The sequence below is a fragment of the Astyanax mexicanus genome, unplaced genomic scaffold (assembly GCF_023375975.1).
Source record: "Astyanax mexicanus isolate ESR-SI-001 unplaced genomic scaffold, AstMex3_surface scaffold_31, whole genome shotgun sequence".
NCBI lineage: Eukaryota > Metazoa > Chordata > Actinopteri > Characiformes > Acestrorhamphidae > Astyanax > Astyanax mexicanus.
In genome coordinates, this window is record NW_026040041.1 from 4,612,321 (window position 1) to 4,625,709 (window position 13,389).

A 13,389-nucleotide genomic window follows, 5' to 3' on the forward strand; every position below is an offset into this window, starting at 1 on the left:
TAACAATGTAAAAGAAAAAAGGAAAAGACAGAAAAGACAGGCTGTCTGAAGGTGGTTAGAAATTAAAAGTTTACAATTATTTAGTGACATCAGCGAGCTGAGTTTTAGAGTTTCCTGTAGTGAATTCCAGTTTTAAAAATGTTTTATTTTATTTAAAGCATGTTAGATGTGATTATTGTGTGAAATGTGATTGATATATATTGATATTGATATTAATCAGGATGCAGGTACAGTATGTGCTGACAGGTGACATCAGACCAATAGGAATGTCCCTCTTTAGACCTGCTGAGACTGTATTCATGGCCCCGCCCCTCACAGACGTCTCACCTGTCAGTCAGACTGCAGGTAAAGTGAAGGTGAAAGTGTGAGAGAGAGGATCTGATCTGATCTGCTGGAGTTAAGTTACTGAAATCTGATTTTAATGAATTTAAACTGAATTAAAGATCAGAAGGAGGAGATGGGGGTCTCTACAGCAGTGTGTGTTCTACTACTGAACGCAGTATTCATCTCTACACTCGCAGGTAAGAGTGTATATTTACTCTATTTTATGTTTATGGGTCGTATGTTGTAACTATTCCAAATTAAACTTATTTTTTTAATCTATTTTTTTTAACACAGAATCTAAAAATACATATACACATCTGGATAAAAATGAAGAGAGCACTTCAGTTTCTGAATCAGTTTCTCTGATTTTGCTATTTATAGGTTTATGTTTGAGTAAAATGAACATTGTTTTATTCTATAAACTACAGACAACATTTCTCCCAAATTCCAAATAAAAATATTCAATTTGGTAAAATCAAAGAAAATCATCATTTTTAAGTGCTCTCTTATTTTTTTCCAAGAGCTGTATTTAGCTATTTAAAATATGTACTGATCTCAGTAAAAATACTTCATTTTTATAAGGTTTCTAATCTGAATATGGTTACAAAACTCATGTGAAGTTTAAAAATCATGTTTAAAAGCAAGTCCACTAATTTCTTAGATTTTCTCCCCAGAAAGTTTTTATTTTAAAGAAATAATTGACTGCATTTTCAAATAATTGATATTTATGACAAAAATCACTCCTGTTACTGGAACTCAGTCCTGTTACTAGAACTCACTGCTGTTACGTTTTATGTTTTATGTAACAGGAATGAGTTTTTAGCATAGAATTAGAAAAAAAAACATGTACAAATGCAAGTGGCGGCTATGCTAACAGCATGAGGACACTGAGCATATTTTAGTGATTTTCCCAAAATTTGTATTTTAAAAATAAACCAATAAGCTGTAAGAATGAATTTAGGTAACAGGACTGAGTGCTGAGATTGAGCTCCTCAGTCATCGTTATAATAAGATCAAATATACAGAAAAACTAATGAGCAGATTTATGCAGCATTGACACGCCCACAATTTGAAAACTAGCTCAAATCTAAGTGGGTGGGGCTAACTCATAACAAAAGCGGAAAGTACTGGAATAATGCAGTGGAATAAAAATTAAGAAAATAAAATATACTGTATTAAATACAATAAACTTCATGACTGTCCACCATTGATGTTCAGGTCATTTCGATCCTGTTTTATCGATCTTTAAGCGAGTTGTCAACTGCGAGCGGGCAACCGCGCAGCTTGATTTAGGGCGTGTCAGTGTGTCTTTGCTATCATAACGACGGAAAAAGTATACCATGCACAGCTCAAAACGCTGTGCAAAAGTCATGTACAAATTCTCTCAATTAATCATGGGTGTGGTTAATTTTAGGAATTTTGGGCATAACGTGAAATAAACCAATCAGAGTGTCTCTTGCTCATCATTCTCTTTAAGAGTAGATCAGGTGAGCTCTGTCTTTGGTGGATTGCTATTGTAACGGTGCAGCTACCTGGACGTGTTCAACAAACTCTTCTCAGCAGAGGAAACTGAGCTGCTGGTTGACGCTGTGAAGGAGCTCCAGCAGCTCATTTACGGGAACAGCAATGTTATTTTATTTACTATTCTGTTTATTGTTGATGTAAAAGTTGGGTTTATGTTTCAAAGATAGTGATGAACGTCTGACTGTTGACTGTTGTCAGGGTTTTAATCAGTCAGTGGAGCTCCTGTGTTTTCTGAAGATCTGCTGCTGTTTAAACCAGGCAGGAGGAAGAAGTTTAAAATAGGCTGTTGGTGGGGTGTAAGATAGGACTCAAAGCATTGAAACCAAGCTACAGAGATAGTTTAGACTGTTTAGAATATTTGTTTTTAAGTTGTTTTAACTGTAAATTGGCTAATTCTTCTGTATAGTACATTTAAATTATTCTCATCAGATCTCAAGGCTTAGAAATCACAAATGTTAGATATTAAATGTATTTTTTAAGGTGAAATGTTGTTTAATAGCAGTATTTAGAAACCAGAGCCCTATTAGAACAGATCTCCAGTCATATGCTGATCTCACACTAAACTAATATATAACTATTTCACTTTTTCAGGACTAGTGATTCATGGGACCGCCTCCACGAGCAAGCTGGGTAATGTCTCTTCTCTTTTTCCTTAAGTTTAACAGTGTAAATCTGGATTAAACTAACCATCTCAGAAGCTCTGTATTTATTAATTCAGTATTATTTATATATGTATTTATTTTGATACTGAATTAGTCTGCATGTGTTTTTACTGTTGCAGCTTTTGAGAGAAATTTTAAGTAAAATAGTGAAGATTCAGCAGTGGATCCATGATGGATCGATAACCAACACCATCAACACCATCATCACCATCATCATCATCATCATCATCATCATCATCATCACCTGCACATCAAGGAATCTTCTCATCACTCCTGTCCTTATTCTATAAGTGGATGCTTCTAAGAATCCAGCATCCCTAAAAATACTCAATGTTACAAAGAGAGCATTTTACTTGTTAAAGTTTTAAAGGAGATTTCTGGTGTAAAATTGTACTTTTATTGTAGTAAAACATGATAAAAAGTTCTTATCTTTGATGAATAGCTCACCTCCGTTCTCCCACAGATCCAAAAATTTTAACAGTTTATTCAAACACCCTTCAGACTGGGTGATACGGGGCATAATTTACCCTGATAAATCACTTTTTACACCGTTATCCAGCTCAAAGTAGCTCCACACCTCCTTACTAGAATCTGGAGAGCCCTGACATTTAAAACAAGGCATTAATAACTTAAAAAGTGCAGAAGAAGCAGACGAAAAAACACTGTTTACATCCCATAATACTAACTTCAGCTCCGGGCGCCGCCATGTTTGTGCTAATAATGTCAGAGACATATATACATATTTATATTTATAGACTCCACATAGCGTAGTAGCCGGTGCCAGGACATATATATATATATATATGTCATTATCAGTACAGTGATGGCGGCGCTCGAAGCTGAAGCTAGTAGCATTATGGGATGTAAACAGATTTTGTGAAACGCAGGCAATTTGTAACTACTTAAAACCAGTGATATAATAAATACGTGACATAATTTTCATAATAATCTGTGGCAGGTTTGTTGGGGATGTTTTTTAAGTCATTACTGCCATCTGCTGGAACTGAGAAATGAGTGCAAACTAGCAAAAAGAAAACGAAAATTAATATTAAATCACATTAAATTACATTTACAGATATAACCTGTGGTTTGCACCCACCATTCAGTGCCAGAACATAGTTGCTCAATTGCTCAAATATTTTACCCTTCCCAAACCACATATCAGTTAACCAGTTAAATCACATGAAACCAGAGACACCTTGATTATACAGCTGTGGAAAAAATATATTAGACCACTTTAAACTAATAAGTTTCTCTGATTTTGCTATTTATAGGTTTATGTTTGAGTAAAATGAACATTGTAGTTTTATTCTATAAACTACAGACAACATTTCTCCCAAATTCCCCCAAAAATGTGTTATTTAGAGCATTTATTTACAGAAAATGAGAAATGGCTGAATTAACAAAAACCTCAAATAATAATTAGAAAACAAGTTTAAGAGTTCAGAAATCAATATTTGGTGGAATAAATCTGGTGACCTTATTCCACTCCTGTTGCAAATATTCAAGCAGTTTAGCTTGGTTTGATGGCTTTTACCAACTTACATCGTACATGATTACATTCAGAGGTTTTTTAATGGGGTTCAGGTCTGGAGATTGAATGTCAGTCAGCAACTGCAGGATGATATCAAGTGACCTATTAAAAGAATGGCAAATGGCAGCTGGGGTGAAGTACAGGGAATGAACAGTTCAAAACAATCACCAAGCTAGAAAAAGGACCTTCTTCAATGAGAAGCAAAGAAGAACCAGGTTAAAGTTTGTAAAAGATAATACGAATTAGACTATAGAGGACTGCAGTAAGGACATCTTCCCTGAAGAGTCCAATTTTCAGCTTTGCTCAACACCTGGCCAAATATAGACCTGCAGAGGTGTACCTGCATCCACTGTGAAATGTGGTGGAGGATCAGTGATGATCTGGAGATGAAGCTTTAGCAAGGCTGGAATTGGGCGGTTTGGTTTTTGTTAATGATGCATGAATCAAACCTCATACAAGATTATCCCGAAGAAAACTCGTTTCCTTCTGCTCTGATAATGTTCCCAGAATCTGAGGACTGATTTTTACCAGCAGGATGATCAATTCCACACAGCTACATCAATTAATGTGTGAATGAAGCACCACCAGATCAAGGCAGTCACATGGCCATCCCAATCTCCAGTTCTGAACCCTATTAAAAACCTCTTGAATATTATCTTGAATTTTTGAGCATAAGGTCACCAAAAATCAGTGTGTAAGACTGGTGAGGATCATTCCGAGAGACATAAAAGATGCGATTACAATTCTGTGTTATTCTACCAAATATTAATTATGACCTCTTTGTTAGATAAAACTTTAACATTGTTGTTGTTTCTAAATGAATATGAATTTGTTTTCTTTGCATTATTTGAGGTCTGAAAGCTCTGATTCTTTTGTGTTATTTCTCATTTTCTGTAAATAAATGCTCTAAATGAGAATAATTTTATTTGGAATTTGGGAGAAATGTTGTCTGTAGTTTATAGAATAAAACCATCCCTGACAATAAGTAATTTTACATTTCATTTCTAAATCAAGGGAGCAGAGTCTGGAGGAAGAGTGGAGAGACACACACTGCTTGAGGTCCAGTGTGAAGTGTAAACAGGGGTGTAACAGCAAATTCTGGGCCCTGAACACTCTCAATGTCAGTGGGCCCCTATCCATGCCAGTACCCAAGAAACATGAGCAAAAACACAAATCAGGATTATCATGGGCCCGTCCATCTAATTGTGCCTGGGTCGTCAGGTCCACTTTTGCACCCACTACCATGCCCATGAGTGTATATATCTATATATATATATATATATATATATATAGAGAGAGAGAGAGAGAGAGAGAGAGATTTGGGTGTAGAGGTGGGATTTTTTTTGTCGGAGAGTAAGTTTCAGCGACATCATTTTGACATTTTCTTAGAGTACAGAGCTTTAAAAAGTGCTTTATAGTGGACACAGCAGTTAGCAGTTAAGAGAAGATTTCATAGATAAAACACATTAAAAAGGGATTATCTTTACCGAATTTTAATTTGTATAGATAGAGTTTACCGAAGAGGATCTTCAGATTTAAAGTTGACAGTATTGCAGGTTAACCCAGCCATAACATCTTCACAAACAAACAGGTAAATTCTGTACACTGTTTTTCTATTGGCTGAGCAGAGAGAGAGACAGAGAGGTAGAGAGAGAGACAGGTTTGGATGTAGAGGTGTGAGTTTGTTCGCGGAGAGCTTCAGTGCGGAATTATTTCGCCATTTTCTCAGAGAGAAGAGCTTTAAAAAGTGATTTTTATGTTTTAAAGAGAAGAACAGAAGCTGAAGATGGGTGTCGGTCTGGTTCTGTGGGGTTCTGTACTGTGCGCGCTCGGAGTTTGTACTGTCGGAGGTGAGTCGGATCGGGTCGGGTTATGGGTTTGCTGCGCCATCGGCAAAAACGAAAGTAAAAAAACGGAACGCGATAAAAACAAATCAAAGAACACAAGTTAAACGAAGAATATCTGGGAGTAACGGACAGAATACACGCCCAATATTATGTAACTGATATTATATAATATAGAATAAAAATTGGTAATTCTAGGATTTATTTTTATTGAATCCTAAATTTAATATTCAATCAAATAATTATAATTAGATTTATTATCAGGTCAGTGTTACAGCATTCGTTTAATTTAAGTAACTAGATAAGTTGTTGTGTATGCATACTTTTACAGGTCTTGTTACAACACGACATTTTACACCTTTCTGCAGAATAAGAGATCATTGAGAACAATACACCCTATTTTACCCTATCACCACACCAACAACTTTACTTCTCTAAATCTATTTATACCACTATTCTCAATGTTTAGTCATATTAAATAAATTTAGCTATATGAAAAGTATATAAATAAAACATTATTATAAAAAGTTTTAATTATTGCACAAAAACAGTAAAACAAATATATGTAACCCCCCCCCTCAAAATACAATACTAACTACTACTAATAATAACTAAAAAACTAATACCAACAAGTACATCCAAGATAAATGAAACATGTTACCAAAAAGCTTTGACAAGCTAAACAAAACACCTACACTGAAAACACATCTCATTCATCAACCAACAATTTTGATTCCATCATGAACTTTATCGTGGACACAGGAGTTAGCAGAGACTCCATAAATAAATTCAATTTAACAAGAAACACATTAAAAAGGGATTATCTTTAACAAATATTAATTTGTACAGATAGTGTTTACTTCAGATTTAAAGGGTGTCTTGTTACAAGATGCCATTTTACAACAGAAGTGTCTCAGTGAGAACCATACAATTTGTACCCTATCCCCACACCAACATCGTTACTAAATCCATTTATACTTCTTTTCTCATGTTATGTTTAGTCATGTTAACGAAATTTACCTAAATGCAATTTAAAAAAGAAACACATTAAAAAGGGATCTTCAGATTTAAAGTTGACGGGGTAACACTTTGTAATACTGTTCCATAGTTAATGGGTAACTAAGCAGGAACTAAGCAGTAAGTTATTAATAGTGCTGCATTAACACCTAATTTCTTCTATTAACTTCCAGGAATTACTGAATAATTACTCAGTAGATAGTACTGAACTAATTATTATAGTATTTCACTATTAACTCAACATTAATTACTTACATATTTCTTGGAGAACTACCTACTAATTATGCCTCCTTTATAGTATCTATTCATTAATTACTGCTCAAATCAACATTAACTACTGAAAACCCTTACATGCCACCTGGGGAACTATAGACCTAAATCAGTCTACACAGACAATTATTCTATCAGTGGTGATATTAAAGGCATATTTGAATAAAGCCAGTGACACCATTTGTAGTAGTAGTAACCTTAATTACCTTACTATTCTCAGTATATTTCAAATATTAGCAACATGGAGTAAAATACTACAGTGTGTATTGTAAGACTGTAATAATTAGATTTTAATAATTACTGTTTAATATTAAGTACAAACCTTCTTAAAGTTTATCTTCAGCTCTACAGTCCACAGAGACTTTATTGTGCTTCTTCTATTAGGGTAATTACGGTAATTCCACAGCGCTGGACCGCTAGCCTCTATCAGTGTGTTTGTCTGCTGCTGCAGGTTATTCTATCAGTGGTGATATTAAAGTCAGTGACACCACTTATCATATATTAACCTTACTTACCTTAGTATGCTCAATATCTTCCAAATGTTAGACACACTGAAATGTGCAGTAGTCTGCTTAACCCCCATTTTTGTAATATTCTGTCAGTGTGTTACAGGTGTTTATTCTAAACCTGTGCTCTTCTTCAGTCCTCCTGGAGATGTGCTCAGTAGAAGTGATGGCTCACATACAGCTTTACTCTAGGCTGTGTCCTACATCCTTATTCTGGAGGAAATCATGTTTTAATAAATAAATATTTGTGTTAGATAAGATAGATAGATAGATAGATAGATAGATAGATAGATAGATACTAAGCTACTAACACACATATAACCTAGCTAACTAACTAACACACATTTAACCAAGCTAACGTTTTCTTTAATTCGAGTGAACGATTTCTTTCACAAATCGAGTAAACGATTTCTGTAATTCGAGTGAACGATTTCTGTAATTCGAGTGAACGATTTCTGTAATGGTCACGTCTTGGCCTCGTCTCGTGTCTCTGTGTGTCTTCCCCACGTGACCTGTGCTCCCCTGTGTCTCCCGTCTCAGTACTTTTCCACCTGTGTCTCATTTGTAGCTCCGCCCCTTCCCCAGGTGTTTCTACTTCTAGAATGTTTCCTGTTTCGTTGTATAGATCCCCTGTGCCACTTTGTCTCCGTCGGTCTTTGCACTAAAAAAAAAAGCTTACAGCACCAAGATGGCGCCAGTGTGTTTGTCGGCTTGCCGTCTCTCTCTACCTGTTGTGTGTTTAGTTCTGTTGTGTGTGTTACTGTTCTGTGGGAGTGCTCTTAGTGATCCACTGGTGCTCGTTTATGATCGTCAAACGCTACTTAACATTCGTACCTCTATGGGGGATTCCTGGAATCGGAATCCTGAGGGACAAAGTGGCTTTCACTCTGAGTTTGTGGCTCCCTGGCCGAGAGGGGTCTGTCGCTATCCCTGCCATATCCACGGAGGGAAGCGCCGGAGGAAACGGGGGAAACGAGGAGGTGTCCTAGTGAGAATAAGGAGCTGTTCGGTGGCTAAACTGGGTTTTCCTCGGAACGGTCTTTTTGAGCCCTTTAGCCGAAACTCCCGAGCAGTATCTCCTCGTACCCTGGAACCGGTGTACAACTGGCTGGTACCTGTGTATCCGAAGCAGTTCACTTCACAACTGTACCCACGGCTGCGGGTTCGGACCAGGAACAGAGGAGTTGACCCGAGTAACCATGGAGCACTGGAGCGCGTGCCTCTGCTGCTGCCTCATTCTGTGCCAGTTCACATGGCACTGGTAAACGCACGCTCTGTCTACAATAAGACGTTCATTTTACAGGACTTCTTCACTTCCCGTACTCTGGACTTGATGTTTTTAACTGAGACATGGGCTACAGCTGGTGAATCCGCTGGTGACCACGCCCCCTTCCTGGAACTTTGCCCAACAGGCTGCGGTTTCCTCAGCGTGCCGCGGAATGCGGGTAGAGGCGGAGGAGTTGCGGTGGTTTTTAAACAGCGACTTGGATGTCAAATTGTGAACATTGGCGTGTTCAAAAGTTTTGAAGCACTGGTTTTTAAAGTTCACTCTACTCCCCCCTTACTCTGTGCAACAGTATATAGACCTCCTAAACCACACCGAGATTTTATCACAAGTTTTCTGAATTTCTTGCATTATTGGTGCCTATGTCTGATAGAATTTTACTTACGGGAGATTTTAATATACATGTCTGCTGCCCTGCTAAATATCAGGCTAATGATTTTACACAGCTTTTGGATTCTTTTAACTTTAATCAACATGTAAAGGAACCAACCCATATCCAAGGTCATTTACTTGATTTGGTATTTTCAACTGGAATCGATATTGACAATTTAGTTATTGAAGAGGCTACTTTCTCTGATCACAGGCCAGTATTGTTTAGATCTACTTTTACTGGGAATTTCCCTGCTCCTGTTCTTGGTCGCCTGTGTAGGCATATCAATTCATCCACAGCCAGTGATTTTTCCAGGGTTTTTTCTGACTCTCTAAAACTATCTAAGCATGACTTGGATCATTTCAGTTGTGTTGATGATTTAGTCACTTCATTTTATCAAAATTGTTCAGATGTTCTTGATTCTGTTGCCCCTTTGAGATTTAAACGTTTCAAATGTAAAGCCCAGCCCTGGCTAAATCCAGCCACTCAGAAAATAAGACAGGCATGTAGAACAGCAGAGAGGAAATGGAAAAAATACAGACTACAAGTAAATCTTGATATGTTCCATAGTTGTTTATGTGACTATCAGCAAGCTGTTAAATCTGCGAGGGAAGTATACTTCTCAAACATAATTGCCAAAAACTGTAACAGACCTAAAGTTCTGTTCAGCACAATTAACAAGTTACTTAAACCTGAATCTGGTGTAGGGCACCCATCTCCTGGCCTTTGTGAAGATTTTTTAAACTTTTTTATTGGAAAGACTGAGACTTTTAGGTCTCTTATTCCCTCTGTTGGTTTTGACTGTTCACTTCCTCCGTCATGCATAGGTGTTTTTAGAGAGTTTGAATTGGTTTCCATGTCAGAACTTAGAGATTTAGTGCTGAGCACTAAGCCAACAACCACTCCACTAGATGTTATGCCCCCACAGCTGATTAAGGCCACGATTGATATCCTAGGACCATTTGTCTTAGATATCATAAACAGTTCTCTAGCCACTGGTATGGTTCCTGCAGTTTTTAAACATGCTGTAGTTTCTCCTTTGCTAAAAAAGCAGAATCTTGATGCTACAATTGTTAGTAACTATCGCCCAATCTCCAAATTGCCATTTTTAGCTAAATTACTTGAAAAGGTTGTGTACTCTCAGATTCTACCATTTTTAAACCATAATAGTGTTTTTGAGACTTTTCAGTCTGGTTTTAAGGCTATGCACAGCACTGAATCTGCGCTTCTTAAGGTGACAAACGACCTCTTACTAACTGTCGATTCAGGAAATGGCGCCATCCTTATGTTATTGGATCTAAGCTCTGCGTTTGACACGGTTGATCATAATATTCTTACTGGCCGCTTAAAAGAGTGGGTGGGGCTACAGGGTGTGGCCCTGAAGTGGTTTAAATCCTACCTTGAAGATAGGACTTTTTCAGTAAATTTGGCCAACTGCTATTCCTCTTATGCTGATGTGAGGTGTGGTGTTCCACAAGGGTCCATTCTAGGGCCCATCCTCTTTTCGCTATACATGCTACCATTAGGTCAAATTATTAGGAAGCATAATGTTAATTTTCATTTTTATGCTGATGACATACAGCTGTATCTTCCTATTAGACCCAATGACAATGGTTCCTTTATGTCACTCAAGAATTGTCTTGAGGACATCAAGACGTGGATGGCTGTCAATTTCCTGCATCTGAATGAAAGTAAAACAGAGCTTATTATTTTTGGTACCTCTCATCTCTGTAACAATGTTTCTAATAACCTTGGTCACATGTCGTTATATGTTAAGTCTTCAGTGAGAAATCTGGGTGTTGTTTTTGACACAGACCTCAGATTTGATAAACAAATCAACTCTGTGGTAAAAAGTAGTTTCTTCCGGCTCAGAAACATTGCAAAACTAAAGCCTTTTCTCAGTTTTTCTGACCTTGAGAAAGTTATCCATGCATTCATCTCTTCACAAATAGACTACTGTAATTCTTTGTACATTGGGATCAACCAGTCCCTTCTGCATCGCTTACAGTTAGTTCAGAATGCTGCATGCAGATTACTGACAAGAACCAAGAAAAGAGAACATATAACACCAGTTCTCGCCTCACTTCATTGGCTACCTGTCGAATACAGAATTCAGTTTAAAGTGCTTTTAGTAGTTTTTAAAGCATTAAATGGTCTGGCACCCTCTTATATTGCAGATTTGCTTACCTCCTCAGTCTCACAGCGCTCTCTGAGATCATCTGCACAGAATTTGTTGGTCATTCCTAGGGTTCGTTTGAAACTCAAAGGTGATCGTGCATTTTCAGTGTATGCCCCAAGACTTTGGAACAGTCTGCCACTAACTATTCGCCAAGCTACTTCTGTCTCGGTTTTTAAATCAGGTTTAAAGACTTACTTATACAAACTTGCTTTTGATTAGTGAGTTACTGTGGAAATTGAGAGGTCGATTTATCCTTTATATATTGTTGTTGTGCATTTTAGTTTATGTGTATTTTTAGCATTTTTTTTATTTATTTATTTTATTCCTGTTTTATGTTGGGATTCTTATTTTAATATGTTATTTAAGTGATTTCTTTTATCTAATTTTTGGTTGTATGTATGTGTAGTTATTAGACATTTTGTGTACAGCACTTTGGGCAGTGGAAGCTGTGTAAAGAGTGCTTTATAAATAAAGCTTACTTACTTACTTACTTACTAACCTCTGTTGTTTTGTCTCTCTGTGTTTCTCCGCGTTTCTATAACCCTAGCTCCGTGTTTATTCCTAGTTTGTTTCCTGTGCTCCTTATTTCGTGTTCTTTTCTGTTTATCTCCAGTTTATGTTTCTAGTCCCTTGTTTATTTCCGTTAACTCCTTGTATTTAACCCTGCTTTGTGTTTATTAGTTTATTCCCTGGTATTTATTTCCCTGCCCTGTTTGGTTTGTTTATTTTTATTATATTCTCTAGTTTGTTTTAGTTCTCTGGTTCCTCTCGTTTGTTTTCTGGTTATTTTCAGTCATTTAGTTTATTCCCTAGTTCCTTGTATATATCTCCCTGTTCCGTGTTTTAGTGTTTACTTGTTTCTTGTTTCTTTGTTACTTGTTATTTATTTATTAAATTATTATTTATTGATTTCACCCTACCTGCACTTGTGTCCGCCTCCTCGTCTCCCTGCCTGGGTATGCCTGACAGTAATTCGAGTGAACGATTTCTGTAATTCGAGTGAACGTTTTTTATGCACACGACACAAGACAAGAGGCTCGGAGGGAAATGAGGCAGGTTTGTATATAACTGTATAATCACAGCAGCCATGTAACAGCCCTAGAGAGGAAAATGCTCCTTTCCCTCCGAGCTTCTTGTCTTAGTGCGCATAAAAAAGTTTGCTCGAATTACAGAAATCGTGAGCACAAATTAAAGAAATCGTGATCATGAAATTGTTCACTCAAATTAAAGAAAACGTGAGCACGAACTGCTATATCGTTCACTCGATTTAATTATTTTTTATCCACGGCTCCTCCTGGGCTCCGTAAGCACCTGCTTCAATGTACAAATTAAAAAATAAACAAACTATTACTGAGATTCTGGTTCAGGAAAAGTGGTTGTCGCCATGGTGTATCGGCCAGAACACTACAGGGCACATCTTTAATTGGGTTTACTGTTATAAAGCTGTGTATGTGTGGTCTGAAACAATAACAAAAACACAAACCTCTAAATAGTTTTAATAAAGAAAATAAACTTACTTTTTTTGCCACACACACACAAAGAGAGAAGAACATTAAACAAAGGGTCTGTACAGTCCTTTCAGCAGCAGAGCACTGAAGAAATTAGTTGCTCAAGCCTCTCTACAGCCTCTTAATCACTCCAGTGATCCTATTGGCTGAGAGCTTCACTGATTGCTAGTTACTAACTAGGAATGTCATTCTCTTAAAGGGACCTTGCCTCATTCTCTCTTGAACCGGCTCCTGCCTCAACGAACACAAATAAAAAATAAACTATAATAAACCACAGTTTAGCAGAGGATTAGAATGTTTTCTAACTGGGCTTTGATTGTTTGCTCCAGAGAACCACTTTCTGTACTACATTTACACCGGCCTCTC

The 13,389-nt window shown here is 37.0% G+C and overlaps 2 protein-coding genes across 2 annotated transcripts in view; one reads left to right on the top strand and one right to left on the bottom strand.

The window, feature by feature from the left end:
* Positions 1-13,389, bottom strand: part of LOC125788872 (uncharacterized) — a 144,069-nt gene that overhangs the window by 121,385 nt on the left and 9,295 nt on the right. The window lies entirely within an intron of this gene.
* The window catches only part of LOC111190568 (uncharacterized), a 285,381-nt gene that overhangs the window by 115,250 nt on the left and 156,742 nt on the right, over positions 1-13,389 (top strand). The window lies entirely within an intron of this gene.